The 17395-nt window shown below is 35.6% G+C and overlaps 1 long non-coding RNA gene across 1 annotated transcript; it reads left to right on the top strand.

Moving 5' to 3' along the window:
• Positions 1–32: 32 nt before the first annotated feature.
• On the top strand, positions 33–17395 carry LOC136247150 (uncharacterized). The gene is made up of 6 exons (XR_010697120.1): positions 33–162; positions 8654–8772; positions 13570–13681; positions 13740–13955; positions 15192–15586; positions 17255–17395. It is a non-coding gene; the product is annotated as an uncharacterized lncRNA (long non-coding RNA).

The following is a 17395-nucleotide window of genomic DNA, read 5'->3' as shown; positions in this document are numbered from 1 at the left end:
ACATCACTAAAAAAGTACATCGCAGAGCGCCTCTTAAAATCTTGCGGTAAGCGCCACCTGGCAGAGAACCGTACAAGAAGACAACTTAGACGAGCAAGAGCGAGCGAGAGAAGCTGTTGATTTTGATATTTTAACAAACAATGCTACTATGTATGATGACTGGTACGTACGTACGTACGTGTTGTAGCTACACATAGATGTGCCCGCTGTACATGTAGCACTTGACATGTGGTCGTGGGCGGGGGTGGGAGAGAGGGTTATGCATGTTTATAACAAGAGTTCATAGTGATTGCTTGGGCAACTTTCAGGGTGAGATACGTGAAGAACAATTCTCTTCAAACACTGATGCTAGAAGAAGTCCAATTCAAAGAAATTTTTGGTTCCATCGGTGTAAATGCAAATTTCAATAGTCCATATTTCAATAAGGCTAAAGTATGCAGTGCACTTTTTGGCTTCTTGTATGGCTTTACTGGGGTGCCTTAAATTAACCACAAAAGTCTGTTTTCCATAGGCTCCAATGTATTTTGACATCACTTTTGATTAGCTGTTGATCTCATATTATGGTGTAGCAATTACGTAGTAACATGGATTTTCAGAAGTTTCTGGAATCACTCTATTAATTGATCCTTGTTAAATAGTGCTGTGACCTCTAATGAAGTTAATATGCAGCGATGTTGATGGCTTCTCAATTATGACACATGAGTTGTCTTTAGTTAAACAGCTAAAATGAGAACTCTTTTGTGAGGACAAATCGCTTTGTTGATAAAGATCACCATTCTTACAATTTAATATTAATGAAAAGAGATTCTTGAGAGTTTAATCATTTGTTCTTTGTGCTTTTTCTCAATTAAAGCACTTGTATTATTGTCTAAAGACAAGAAAATGTTTGATTTTGGGAATGAACAAATCACCCAATTTGTAAGTTAATTGTTGTCCCACACGTTGTGAAACTACTACATGGTCTGATATAATTCAGTATATCTCCTAGATAAAAGAAGCTATGTGTGTGAAATTTCACAGCAAGAAGGCTTAATAGTTGCTTTATCAGAATATGCAAAAAAAAAAAAAATTATTAAAAAAAAAATCACTGAAATTTAATTCCCACAAATTTTGCATGTGCCCAGATGTATGGTTTTCCAAAATGGGGTCACATATTCGTTTTAGCCCTACTTAATAGATGAAAAACATTATTTTGTATAAACCAAAACCCACAATGCATTGTAACAAGTGACATTATATAAGTGTACTACATGTGTGTTGGATGATGATGTGGAGTAGTCCGTTCAAACTGGCTATGTGTATGAAATTGTAATTTTTAGACAGTCATGTATATATTTTAAATATATGTGACTTGATTTAGTCTGACCTTCACCTGAGCTCCTTCAAAAGCCAGTAAAATAAAATGTAAAAGTGTGTTAATAATTTTGTAATGAAAGAACTGTGTTTTCATTAAACAGTACAACATGAATGATTTTATAAAGTCTCATAGCTAGGACCATAACTGCGTAGGCATACTAAAGTGGTATTATTGTTTGGTGCCATTTGTAACCCACTGAACAAAATCTCAGCAACCCGACTAGTTTGAATTTTCCCTAACCTTTATTTATTTTATAACTTCATTGTTGTCTAGAGGGAAAAATAATGGGCTGTTAGAGTTTCAGTAGTGAAACTTTTGGAGTTATATATAGCAATAGACAGCAGGAAGAGCAAAACAATTTTTTTGTACAGTGACTGTTTACAGGTGCTCATTTAATCAGTTGTGCAGTAGGCTATGTGGTTAGGACGTGTCTCACTGTGTTCACAATGAACTGAGGAATTCATTAAGGTACAGTTTATGGCCTTATCCTCCCATGCCATTAAGTAAGAAAGCTGTTCAAGCTTACAAACTGTGACAATAACATTAGATTTTACTGTAACATAAACAAACACACATAACTCACATTTGTACCTCCATGAAAAGGCAAATGTACTGGTATCAATTCAAGTATTGCTTCACTGTTTACCAAAGAATGTAAATATATATTTTATAGTATGCATTTTTACCCAGTGCATTTCAATGTGGTTTATCTCATAAACTTGTATGATTTATCTCTAAAACAGAGTTTTGCAAACTATGGTTAGAGTTTTGCTCAGCAGGTTACATGTGACAATGATCAGGTTAACATCAAGATTTCGACATACTGTACTGCAATCTCTTTGGCTTACACAACAATATTATGTTTAAAACCAAAACCCATAATGCATTGTGATAAGAGACTCTATATAAGTGACTGTTATCCAGGATTTGACTGTTATCCAGGATGAAGAGGTGATGATCATCTTCTTCAACAGCATCGTGTAAAGGAATTTTTGGGTAGTCACGTATATTATTAATATTATATGTGACTGGTTTTGACAAATAATGTAAGACTAAATTTTACAGTAGAGAACATTACATTGAGTGTACATTATTGGAAAAAAACAAAAACAAAGTCTAGTTTTTGAGTGATGTAACAGTAGTCAAGGGTACCAAGAAACATTCTAAGGCCTGGAGCAAAAAAAGACATGAAATTTTGTATATACACTCTAGGATTTTTACGTATAACTGTAAACAAAGTGCTGTAACTTTTGAAATGTTCCATTAGACACGAGGGACTGTATCGTGTAAGCAAGTGTGCTTGAGGTAGTTGGACTACAGTATGTTACAAGTTAATGAAGAGGATACAGTCAAGGATTATTTCTCAGCCGTGTTGAGTGATATTTCATGTGGTGACCAGATTTTACTAAATCACACATCTGGCAAAATCAAACTAACACCATCAGTGGATAGCTATGCTATTGTACTACTAGTTTTGACCCTCAAACTACTTGTGGATGGTTTTAACAGATGTCTCTTCTGGATGATGTGGAGAGCTTGAATAGTGGTTTCTGGGCCTGGCTGGCAAGAATCAGTGATATACTGGGGGATGGCAATAATGTTGGCCAGACATTTTTCTGTTGATTTTGCTACATACCAGCCACTAAGAAGCCAGCACTCATGATACATACTGCTTCGCTCGTCCAACTGCTCAGTTTTCTATCTTATTTCGCAGGAAACTCTACAGGAAGCTCTGTACAAGTACTGGAAGTGGTCTGAAAGCTAATAGACTGATGCATCTTTCGTGTGAATTTCATACATGTGCTTGCTATCCTTGGCAAGGTGTGCTGACTTGAATTCATTAAAACCATTCATCTTATGTGCGATTTGGATTGTTTTTCCAAATTGAGTCACAATTTGTTCTATCACACAGTACGTTAGTATTGTTTAAGTAGAGATCACCCGAAATGACGTACACCTCCAAATATTCTGCCTGACCGCCCGCCTGCCTGCCTTAAGGCAACTGTAACTCAATATCGGCTAGAGTTATGGGCTTGATTTTTTCGCTGTTCAACATCGTTTCATCCCAATATGTGCCGTTTGGCATACTGTAGTATGTACAATCCACGCATCATGGACTTTCCTTTGTCCTCCTTTGTGTCCCATTTCTTTTTGCTGACAATGTGTCGATTCGCGGTAGCACTATGCATGGCTTTCCTACAATATGTTTGTAAACAGGAATCATCCGTATTTTCTGTGGTGACTGGATTGATTGTAGAGACGATTCTATCACTGTTCTTCATTTGTAACGCTGTATAACAGACTGAGCATAGCTGAAAGCGAAGCATAATGGCTACTACACTTTCGAGGAAGTAATTGATAGTTTGAAAAAAAAGGTGATAGTTGGGGGCATACAAATCGTCATTTTTTGTGGTAACTAGATTGTTTCAGAGGCACTTCTGCTGTTTTTTTTGTCTGTAGCACTGTGTAACAGGCTGAACGTAGCTGAAAGCAAAGCATAATGGCCACTGCACTTTCAAAGCAGTATTTGATAGCTGGGGCGCACGTCAGACGAAAACATTGATTCTGGCACCATCCTGCTTTTTTGATGCAGTATGCGTGGTCATAATAATGTTACAAAAAAGTAAACAGACACGTTTAAGGAAAAAATAGGAATTTTAAATTCGATTAGGGATTATAGAAAAAAAAGTAGGGAAACAAGGGAGATCACCTACACCTGCAGATGTACTAGCAATTATTTAATCCCTATTTCAGTCTTTGTATATCTGCAGGTGTAGACAATCTCCCTTGTTTCCCTACTTTTTTTCTATAATCCCTTATCAAACTTAAAATTCCTAATTTTTCCTTAAACTTGTAATTACAATAGACCATATAACTGTCTGAGTTTTGCTTATTCCGTTATTCTGTGTTTTACAAACTCTCAAGTTACAATGACCCTCGTAGTTATGGCTTCAATAAGCAGTCCACCGATAACATTGTCAACACTCCTTAACACTTTGTATTGACATGATATCCTAAAGAAATCAAAAGTATTATGTACTTCAAGATACGCATTCATACAGGCCATACTGATTGGACACTCTCCTTTTTTGTGTTATGAATTCTCAGTTGTACTGTAGGCTCTGGTATAGCCACAGTTGAGGTCAAGCAATTATGACCTTCCAAAAGTTATTGACTAATCTGCTCTATGCGGCTGTTTATGATTACCACAATGGCCTCATCCATCATTTAATAAATCCTTACTGAAACAATTTATAGTATCATTTATTACCTTGTGTTGTGGGTTTGAGTTCTGGCTTTAAATTTTAGTAAACCAGTTACTAATATGTAACATTCTACTACTGTATTTGGTTCATTTTAAAGATGTACCCATTCAACTTTTCTGAGCTTTACCGATACGTACATACCTAGGAAATTTATTACTGATATTGTACCGATCTGGCATAAGTTATCTGATGCGATGATTGATCTTGTACAGGTAGTTCTTATAGTATTACTGGAGTCAATATCAGTGGTGGTGTGGCCTCGATTACACCAGACATTCAGCAGTGACAACACCCACAAATGTTTTAATGCATGCTCCTACCAAGACTTATCTGTAATGATTTTTAGGCTGTTGTAGCAAAGATTCTAATAGTTTAGTCTATTTGATATGGTGTAGCACCATACATTGTTTTCTGCCAAGGACCTCTGGTAAGTTCAAGGGTAATTAAAACAACTAAGTCGCACGTATTTATATGGTCTCTCGTAGTTACAATGAACACCAGGCAAAGAAATGGCGCTATACTTTGGCTTATTTTGTAAATGGAACAGAGAAATGATAGAAGAAAACTAGTATGTTTGAAGAAATGGAGATAAGAAAGACTGGTGCCATGAATTGGTGGCTTCAACAGAAAATCGGTTTTGCTCAAATGGTCGAGATCGGCACTGATCCAATACTAGATCAGTAGATTGGTAGATCAGTACATCTCTAGTTCATATATTATACAGAACAGTAGCTAACTGCATGTAGTTGTATATTACGTAGGGTTTGTACTTTTCACAAAAAAGCCAGATACTGTACCTTCATATTGTCTTGGCAGTGTTAGTTAGGTATAACCAAGCACAAAAGTGCTTCCAGTACAACTTTGTATTTTCTACTGACCTACTTATACCTTCAGACAAGTGTAACTCAATAACAGCAAGGGATATGGATTTTATATTTCACTGTTCAATGTCGCTTCAGGCCGATAGGTGCCTTTTCATGCACAGTACATGTATCATGGATTTTCATCCTCCATTTCCCTTCACTAGCTTATAACTAAAAATGTCAATTCACAGTATCATGTGATCCGACTTTCCTACATTTGTAATGGAAATCGTCCATATTTTCCATAGGGCTAAATTGATTGCAGAGGTGCTTTTCTCATAGGGGGGAGTATAATATAGATGAAAATTAAGTCTAGTGTCATTCTTTCTATTTGTGCAATATACGCGTGTTCATCAGTCACAATTAGGTTACAAAATGGTTAACAAACACATGCTAGTAAACAAGTAAAAATATGAATTTTAAGGGATCAAAGAAATAATCACCTATTGACTTCAAATAAAAACCAAGTTGTTTCTATCAGCAAGATCTTTTGTTTGGTACCATGTTTTAACAAGTTAATTACTGTCTCAGGGAGTTAAAGACAAAAATAATCAGTGAAATAATCCACTCCTACTTTCTCCCATGGGCGAGATGGAACCTCATGAGGAATCATTGGTTCCTTGCGGATTGTTGAGGCAAACTTGTTGCAAAAGTTTATAACAAGGGAGGTCAACTGCACCCAAAGAAAAACTCCTATTTTTCCTTGTACTTGTACATCTTATAATTATTGTAACTTTTGATTAAAAGTAATGATCATAAAAGGGCATGTAGAGAATGCAGCTACACATAATTAACACTACACGACTTGTATCCAGCAAGAGGATGGCCAGAGGGTACACCTGGATAATTACTTATGCACAAGCCTGGAGTCCTACAACATTTATTTGCTATTGAAAAGACCTGTTGTGTAATGATCTAATCTCACATGCTATGAAATAAAATGTCATTCAAGAGCATCGAGATCCTGTTGCCTCGCTGTATTACAGGATTAACTCACAGATCCCTTTTGGTTGATAACACTTTCATGTTTGTTATTATTTTTAAACCAAAACCCACAATACATTTTAACAAGTAACATTATATATAATGCCCAGTATGAAGCGATGAAGACAGTTGATACATGAAGATGTAATAAAATTTGAATTTTTGGGCAGTCACGTATGTTTTGATATACGTATGTGACTGAAAGCAGCTGCAGTACCTACAATACATGTACTATATCATGGACTTCCCTTCGTCCTTCTTTGTGTCCTAGTTCTTTTCACTAACCATGCAAGGTGTTGATTCACGATAGCACAATACATCTTCTCTGTGGCTGTGTTGACTATAGTTATCATGTGTATTGTTTGTATCTTCCGTAGTGACTGGACTGATTGTAGAGACGTTTCTCGTACTGTTATTCATTTGTGACATTGTGTATATGAGTAGAACATAGCTGAAAATGAAACGCAGCTTCTCAGTAATTGATTGTTGGAGCACACGTTCAGATATAAAATTAATTTTATGGCATGCCTGGTGCCATTGGTTTTGTGTGGCATGTATGCACAAGTTCTATCATAGATAAGTATGTTATCAAAAAGAAAAACAATGAAAAGTTGAAGAATATAGTGAAACAAGAGAGACTGTCTATACCTGCAGATATAGTAATGGACATTGAATCCCTAATTCAGTCATGGTTATAGGCTGAAGTATATGGATTAGTATATCTGCAGGTATACACAACCTGTCCTGTTTCACTACTTTTTAGCTATTTCTTGTTTCACTAACACTGCACAAAACATTGAGTACTCTAATAGACCAGATACATCCAATAAAATATTAGCTAATTGTTGTGGGAAGAGCAAGTGGCGATGAGATACCCTAATAGAACAGTCACGTACATGTATGTATGTTAAGCAGCCACATGCTAAGAGCAAGTAAAGATTGAGATACTCTAATAGTAGCAATAGGACAGTCACTTCAAGGTGAAACTGTAGCTTTGCTCTTAGGAATGGTCACTTAATAATGAAAATTAATGCTGAATAAAATAAATAATTGTTGAGCAAAGTGTGGAGCATAACAGGTGAAAAAGACTCGTACCCGACTCCCTAATCACCCGTGTATGACATGCAAAATCGATTTCATTGTGACAACAATACGTTCAGTACTGCATACATGTATTTTTGCCACCACAGCATATGCTAAAACTAGATGAAAATCTCTGTAAATTTTTTTATTACAAGAAATGTCATATAAAAAAAGCTTTCATTGGTAAACTTTGTAATTAACTGTCATTAAGGTTACAGTATATTTTAAAATGTATGGGTGGAACAGATTACAGAACCTGCTCTAAACCAAGCAAGGGATAAATAATTTCACCAACTGTGTTGCAGATGTAATACAACTATTTGTACTTGTTTGTATATACTGCAGAACAACGACTGTTCTTGGGTGTGTGGTCCACAATAGAGCCGATAGAGCTGATGTTTTTCAAAACATGCTGCCAAATACCAGACTAACAGATTACTTAATCCCTATAATTTCGACACAAGTAACTAAGTAACTAAAATATCTAGGTCCTGTGGAAGCGATATTTTAATTTACTATTTGTGAAGACAATTATTTTATTAAACTTGTAGTAGTTTCTTTGAGTGAAACAAGTTCTTTGAAGGCTTGTATCTCTGTCACCGGGAAGAAATATGCCAAAAATGCTACCACAGGACCTAATAAATTTAATATACAGTATCACCATGCCCCAGAACTGCCCATAGAGCCTACAGCTTTTGCTGCATTTGGTGGCGGAAAAACATGGTAATGACAGCTGGAGCTGAACAATGTACAGGCTGGCTTACTTGTGTTACTACAACAACTTGTAGTGTTCCACCTGCCTCAAACTACACTGCAGTGACATAAAAACATTAAATATGAAGGGCTTTGTGTTCACTTTAAACCTTTCATGCTGTTAGACTAAGTAGACTGGTTTTATGGCCTACTCAAGAAGGATAGGCATTCAAGAATTTGAATGATTACCCGTGACTGTACTGTAACCATAAATGCAGCAATTTCCTCTCTTTTTTTGTTGCATAGTATGTTCACTGTTGAAAGAAAAATATAATATGCTCAAAAATATATGAAAGTTACCACATACAGTAATTTTGCTGTATGTTACTTTGTATCTTTTATTTCAGGTGCTGCTTTGACAAGAACTGATTACTTATGTAGCCACCTTTGGCAAGAACAAAGATGAACTACAGACAACAACTAGATTATGTACAAATGTGCCATGTCAAAATAATGCTCAAAAATGGTCAGTGGTGTTTAACAGATAGCAACTTTTCCATTTTTTTCCTAGTTTACTGAAATTGTTTTCGTAAAAGTGTGTGTGTGTACCTACCTATCTATCTACCTATGTTTGTCCGTACGCACCCACGTGAGCAAAATCGTTTAATAACGATAAAAGCAGCTTTTACGTAAGAAGTAAAAGTGAAATGAAGTCTGTATTAAACTTCTGCACAGGTGAACTTTGCTCTGAGGTGGTTTCTTTTCGGCGGACTGAAATACGGGTGTGGTGACTTTCCTCAGACTACCTTCCCCTTGAGGTTTTCAGGCATTTAGCAACTGAAAAACAACGGTGCAGGCCTCGTACACTGCCAGGAATAGCCTATCGCTTTGAGTTGAAAGGGGGCGTATCCCTTAAGTACGCGAACGGAAATGAAGAGCCTTTGTCGAGAGAATTTGTGGGAAAAAACACGTTAGTCACACTATAAAACAGTTTAGAAGATAGTTTTGAGCGTAATATGTTGGTAAAAGCGGTTTATTTAACAAACGCTTCCTTAGCAGTGCATAGCAACGTAATTGAACGAATTACGAATATTTCATGAATTACGAAATACGAGAAATAGCTAATTATATTATTGCACAACCCAAACTACCCTATTGTAAAGTAGTAATACATAGTTGGTTAATTCATAGTAGTATATACTGTCTATAGTTATTCCAGATGAGTTAGCTAGCTGCATGGCGCCTGGTTTTTAGAAGTAGCACAACATCAACTTGTTTTCCATTTAAATATAAAGTAAAAAAATGAATGTTGGCCAGGTAGAAAAGTGACCAATAGCCGATTGTTATTTTAATACTTATTGTCCACTACAAAACTTGTATTCAGCAAGTGGATGGCTAGAGTGTAGCCTTACCAGGATATGTATAGTCATCAATAAATATACAAGCCCAGAATGCTGCCGTTTCATGTATGTGTATTCCACTGAGCAAAAACCCCAACTTGTGTGTAATTTTTCTTGAACTTTGTGACTTCTTTGTTGTCTAGAGTAAAAACCAATGAGCTATTAAAATTTCAGATGAATACAAAGTAGTTATAACAATAAACAACAGGAAGAGCAAAACAATCAATTTGTACAGTGCCTATATTTAATCAATCATAAGTCAAGAGGTCAACAGGCTATGTAGGGACTTGTCTCATTGTGTTTACCATAAACTGGGAGGTACAGTTGTTAGCCTATATCCAGTGTCCATTCGTATTTTAAAGCAAGAAGGCTGTTCAAGCTATGAAACGGAATGATGTTACATTTTACTGCAATGTGAACAAACACACATTGCTCATGCTTGCTTCATGGTATTGAAACAAAACAAAGATATTTTTACTGTCCATGAAGAAAATTTATTATATTTTTGTTCAAGCATTGTTTCATTGCAATTGTTCACTGAAGCGTTTTGTAGCATGCATTTTTCTATTTCAATGTAATTTATCTCAAAATGCAAACTAGTTGAGTTTTCGTTCAGCAGTCACATACATTTCCTTCGTAAATTTCTGGTAATTGTCTCCAGGCTGTGAAATAACATGTCTTCAACATCACCACATTAATTTTATTCCGTTGTATGTTAAGATCCTGCCAACTTCCTGTATTATATAAATCAGGGTTTTTCTCAACGGTCCTTATTGAGATAGCACAGTTTTTAACTGAAACCCACAATGTAATGTAACAAGTGGCATTATATAAGATGTACAATGAGGTAATGTTAGTGATATTAGAGTTTGATTCTTGCTGATTGTTTGGTAGTATTACATAGTTAGAATTTTTGGGTAGTCATGTATGTTATTAATATGCATGTGACTGGATTTCACATTTGAAAGGGAATGTACATAGTTAGTTTTCAGTAAAACTGTTTTTTTTTGTCTGTGTTGAAGAAAGAATGACTTTTTTCTTTCATGTAGATTAAGGGCACTCTCAAGGGTACATCAATCACCATAATACTACAGCCACATACAATAATATGTAGAACATGTATACCATAGTGCTATGCAATTATTGTGAATAATTGATTATTGTGAAAAGCCATTGTTTTTGCTGCGAAATTTTCATTATTGCATTATTGTGATAATGGTAAACTTCTGGAAACTACATGTGGCCAACGTGAAATGAGAACATTTTACAATTCCAGTTTAATTCTAACGAATACATTTATTGTCATGATACTATAGCTTCCAGATATACCTATCTAATCCATAACAGCCATGCTGTAAAAAATAAAAGAGTGCGGCCCTCAAAGAGACTGTAAGTGGCACAAAATTCACCTGAGTTATCGTTATTGAAGAAGAAAAAGATGAAACAGATTTTAAATACTTTAACTAGTTCTGATTTTATCCATAAATGTACAAATTATTTATGTAATACATGTATTTATTACGTGTAAATTATTCCCTACGGATAACTTGTTTACAGCTGATCTGTCTACTGGGTGACTTGAAATGTAATTGAAGTCTCTACAGGGTGATTTGCTTGTAGATGAACTCTGTACAGGATTCTCTCTACAGGGTGACTTGTTTCTAGCTGAACTCTCTGCAGGGTTATCTGTTTGTACCTGAACTCTCTACAGGGTGATTTGTTTGTGACTGAACTCTCTACGGGGTGATTTTGTTTGTAGCTGAACTCTCTACAAGGTGGTTTCTTTGTAGCTGAATTCTCTACAAGGTAACTTCTTCTAGCTGAACTCTCTACAAGGTGATCTTTTCGTGGCTGAATTCTCTACAGGGTGATTTGTTTGCAGCTGAACTCTCTACATGATGGGTTTTTTGTAGCTGAACTATGGTACATACCTCCCAAGTGCAACGTCACACTCGCTCGCACATGCAAATTTGCTCGAGATTTTAAAAATCACTAATTGAGGGGTGTGGCAAATGTTTCGCTTGCGAGACTATGTGGCAGCTGTTTTGTTCATGAAAATCGTGAGCAAAACAGTTGCCACGCCCCTTAATTAGCTATTTTTTTAATATCGAGCAAAGTTGTGTGTACGAGCGAGTACAACGTTGCGCTTGGACTGTACCGTATCTACAAGGTAACTTCTTCTAGCTGATCTCTCTACAGGGTGATTTGTTTATAGCTGAATGCTCTACAGGGTGATTTGTTTGTAGCTGATCTCTTTATGGTTTTTTTTGTTTAGCTGATCTCTTGAATTCTCTTCAGGGTGACTGCTCTATTAGGATGAGTGATCTATTAGAGTATCTTGATGTTGCACTTGCTACACCAAGTTGAATTTCTTGTTATAACTCCGTGGCTTTAAGTCTGATTCTTCTACACCACTGAAGAACCTTTCTAAGATGATTACTCCATCTGTACAGCAATTTTCAAAGGATTACTCCAAGCAGTTTTTCTGATAGGCGTGGCAAGTAGCTGTTGCTATTGTTCTGGCAGTGATGTGAATAAAAATAAAACAGGTCCTCAAACGGAAACTTAGACAAAAAGGTCCTCAAAAAAAAATACAAAATACCTCGAGTGATAATTGAACCCAGGACCTCCAGTGCTTGTACCCAGAGTCCTAACCATTGTACTACGTAGTTTCCAGCTACCCATTTCCCTTAGTTTCTATCTTACATATCTCTGAGTGGAGTAATTTCTATATAGCTAATATATATTGAAGGTGAAGAAGAAACAAAAGCTGAACCCGACCCTACTCTAACACTAAAACTACTTTTCGCATCCTCTACAGTTGAATACTCGAGGCAACCTACTAGATTCATTCCCTAAAGTTGAATGCTTGGGACAACCTACTAGATGTGTTCCCTAAAATCGAATACTTGAGGCAACCTACTAGACGCATGCCCTAAAGTTGAACACTTGGGCATAGCATACAACTAATGTGCTTGATAGTGAGAAATCTAGTGGACTGCTGGAACAATAGCCCTGGCAACATATTTCCTGCTGCCGAAACAATAGCAATTTTGTTTTTTTATTAGCTAATCTCAATTGCGTGATTGTTACACACTATTGGTTTTTTCGTTATATCTTCGTGGTTTTAGCTCGATTTCTTTCAAACCACAAAAGGTTTGAGCTTCAACACTTGACCTAATTTGATTGTCAGCCATATCAATAAGCCACAATATGTCGATATATCACAATACGCGATATATCAATACGGTTTGGGTTTGTATGGATACAGCAATATTGTTGTAAAATGATACGATACGCAATATACCGATATAAAATATTGTTGCATCTGTAATCAGATATGGAGTTCGCGTTTTATGGCAGTTTTTGTAAATTTACGAAAAGACAAAGAAAAAAGAAAGAAAATAAAACAAAGAAACTAAGCTAATTTTTTAAGTTGCATATATCTCAGGAACGCTTGAAGCAATTTTGCTCAAAGTTGGTGTGTAAAATATTGAAGTTAGTGCATGGGCATGTCCACGACAAAAATCGTTTTGTTTTGTTAAGGCAGCTAGCACAGCTAAGGGGGTGCGAAAATCGTGTTTTCTTTCTTCCTGTTAATATACTCACGGTGTTGTGCCCCGGCTTCTTTGGCCACACGACACACTACCATGTGTCTTGATAAAGCATGCACAATGGAATAATGAATGACACAGTGATAATTTATAGAGATATTAACATTATGTAATATTAGTATTTGCGTGTGTAGTCAAGTATCGTGATAATGAGGTACGTTAATAAAATTTCAATATCACACACCCCTAGTATACCATAGCAATGACCAAAATTTAAGGTCAAACATGCAGTTATGAATTTTTCAAAAATTTGAAACATGCCATGATCTTGACAATCACTGAATAATTATCTGTTTTATTCTCTCCTAGCTAATCTATTGTATTTGGGTTTGAATTTGACACTGTCAGACTACAGAGGAGGTTGGACGCACTTTAATTACCATTGAAACAAATTGCACAAAATTCAACTGTTGCAGAGTAGGTTAGTACATTGATCTCAGTATATATAACTCAATGAATCATCATTGTTTTATTAATAGAATACGTATGTAGAGACTGGTGAAGTAGTGTACACCAAACCGCAACTTATTAGTTCCACCCAGAATTCAAGTGTCAATTACAAAGCAAATTATACTGCCTAGCTTGAAGCTTACGTGAAGGACGATCAAATATCTAATAATCCTGACTGTTTTTCAGTTTTGCATTGCAACAATTGAGCATCACATGAATTACCAAATCAAAGAATGCAATTAAAGGTATGGCTCACGTGAACATATCCAACCTCTTCTGGTCAGGCCAGATTTTGATAACTGTTCACCTATGTGCATGTGGAATCTATGATCACATGAATGTTGTAATGGGATTACATTTAGAATGATATGGTATTGAGTAAAATACCTAAATATCTAAAACTCACTAAGAGATGAGTGTGTTATCATTCACATGTACATCAACATCCCAGTTATTACCAAAAGTTTTCTAAGCAGCATAATAATAAAATGACAATTGTACTACAAAGTAAGAATGGAAGTAACCCAATAATAAACAAATTATTATAAAGCAGGTGAGTACTTCACACACATACTTGTCTGCATATGGCTTCGCTAGATGTATGGCCATCACTAAAGATCCGTTGATTTTGCCCGCAAAATTTTTGACATAATCGATGGGTAAATTGCAATGAGCAAAATGCTGGCATATTAGGTGCAATTTTTGTGAAGTGGACATAAAAATTGCACAAAAGATCGAGATACTCTAATAGAACAGTCAGACGCGCTAAAATATCGACAATGCATAGCTAATTGTTACAGGAGCAACAAGTGACAATCGAGATACCCTAATAAAACAGTCACAGATGTTAAGCAATATTAGCTAGCTTCTTGCTTTACATGTTAGAATTGCTGATCGAGATACTCTAATAGAACAGTCACTTTAAGGCGAAACTGTAGCTTTGCAATTGGATTAACAAAGATCAGTGCTGAGCAAAATTTATAATTCTTGAGCAAAATATGGAGCATAATAGGTGAAAAATAAAAGAATTGCTGGAAAGAAAAATAGGTGGAAAAAAAAGCAAAATAGACTGGTCCCTAGCCATCACTAAACCACGAAAGATATTAAAAATTGGTATTTTGGTAGTTTAGAAAACCACTGTGGTATCTAAAAAAAACCTTCATTAACTACTTATACCTAATACCTCCCAAACCTTGGAGATTAATTCCCTTAAAACTACATGCATGTGTTTCTTGCCACCATAAGATAGCTGAAAACATTATATGTATAAACGTCTAGCATATCACAAAAACACTTTCATAAGTGAATTACATGTATTTACTTATAATATAACTTTCATTAAATTTAGTACTTTCCTCTATTAATTATTTTACAATATGTTTATTGTTAAAAGAAAAAAAAGTTATACGTGTTAATAAATATACGAAAGTTACCACATAGAGTAGTTTGTGCTGTGTGTTACTTCATATCTTTTCTTTCAGGTCCTTCTTTTGTCAACAACTGTCATTTCACGTAGCTGCTATCTGTGGAAATAACAAAGATGAGCTACAGTCAACAACTAAAGAGTTGTACACATGAAAGCATATGATTAAACAAAACATATTCCACTTGTGTAGTGTTCTGACTAATGGTCACAAATTGGGGAAGATTGCCATAGATTACTTCCTATTTAAATAAAATGCATTCAAAACCTGGTAACAATGAGTAGCTTTTACTTGTGGCATATCCAATTTAAAAATTCTGTCTACAACATAATGTGAGTAAGTAAAACTGTGCATATGTAAAAATTATTAAACTGTAATTTTTGTATGTTTAAACTATATCACCAGAGATTTGTAAACTGCAGTGATTGACTGAACCATGAAACTCTAAGACAGTACGTACCTTTTAAAAAATAATATAGTATATGTGTTTAAGTACGTACGTATACATGGTAGCAGTGGAAGTAACTAATACTAGGAATTACTGAAAGTGTAGTGGGTATTGCAGACAAAAGGAAGTCTTTATCTTGGTGGGAGTGCTTGGGATCATTTTGAAGGCAAATTTGGATTTGAATATGCCTCATTAATTGTCAAGCTGTTGTCATGGAGAAGTGAGGCTGATAGCTAAGCAATAGTTATGATCTATCGATTATCGTGATAGGGAGTAGCTCTTGCATGACTGGTTGTTCCGATGTGACATTCTATGTACTACTTAATTTAACAACGATGACATCACCAATTTCTAATATTACTGACCCCAATAATACAACGCAGCATGAACAATGCAATATTATTGATGAACATGTACAGCAAACAGTACTACAAACATTTAGTCATACAAACACAGAGATGTTGCACACCTTCAGTCTCAACAGGGTATTCCTACAGTACTTCAAGTTGAGTGGTAATCCGTAACTTAATATTGATGGCAAAAGTGTAGCACTTGTAAATATACATCACTTTATCTTGACAAGTGCTATAAATGTTTTGTTGTTACATGACACTCTTTGTACTACATGATTAGATTATCTCATGCAAACGTAGTGAGTAGCAGTTGCTCAATGTTTAAAAACATAATTCTTGAACTAATTATGGTAGAATAATACTCAACACTATTTCCAGCCTGTTATACCCCACATTTTGCTGACTTAGTATTTTATAGTGATAGTTATGACGATGACAATTGGTGTGAGTGGTTATTATTCAGTATCAGAATAGATCAATATCAAAATGTCAATATCGGCTCTGATTTGAGTAACAAGAGTTAGGAAATTTATATGTGACCATCTGGGAAAACCGGTCTTATCGTCCATCTGAAAGTATTGAGAAACGCCAGTTCTAAATATTCAGAGTGTTGTAGCTTGCTAATGGTGGTAGCTACACCTACCAAATTTTACACGTTTTACAGCAATTTATTACCTTCTAGATTATCTACTGAAGAAGTACAGCTAAGTTTCCCTACCATTTTAGATAGTTTTTTTTTACCGAAGTTGGCTGCATCAGGAAAGCTCCAAAAGGTGTGGGAGGTGGGGGCCTAAAAGGTAGGAAAGATGCTGTTTAAAAATTGTAGAGGAAAATTTTGGGATGAATCAGGCCAAGTTATGGGCCATTCAGGTCTCAAAGCTGACTAAAATAAAAAGAAAGTCAAAGCAAATGTATTTATTGAACACCATGGAGCTATACAGCCACATACAGCCATTCCCAGACTGACCAGAACTCCTTTGGAGCCCCACACCGCACGTACGAATCGCAGCATCCAGGAAAACCAGACCACTAAAGTCTAGCTGATTTTGATTGCGAGATTAAATAGATTATTCACGTACGTAGCTTTGTGTTCTGGGTGAAAGATCGAATCTGCTGACATGGGTGATAAGACCTACATACACCTGCAGAGATACTGTATACTAGTGGACATTAATCCCTGATTCAGTGTTGTAATAAGTGTATAAATACAGCAGGGACATTGGAATTGAAAAAAAAAAAAAAAAGAATCCATAAGTAACTGAATAAATAAAGAAATTCATAATGTACACATTTAATTATTACTACATTTATTTTCACAGAAGTGCATAGCTATGCTGATTATTGAAGGTCTGGTGACACGGATGCAGTACAAAATAACTGGCAGATCAACTAATAGCTATATCAATATAATTACGTACCATGCCTTGATTTATTCATGCAAAAATTTACGTAAACCTGTG

Source organism: Dysidea avara, chromosome 2, assembly GCF_963678975.1.
Source record: "Dysidea avara chromosome 2, odDysAvar1.4, whole genome shotgun sequence".
Lineage (NCBI taxonomy): Eukaryota > Metazoa > Porifera > Demospongiae > Dictyoceratida > Dysideidae > Dysidea > Dysidea avara.
The sequence above is the reverse complement of the archived record's forward strand: the minus strand, read 5'-3'. Positions and strand labels throughout refer to the sequence as shown.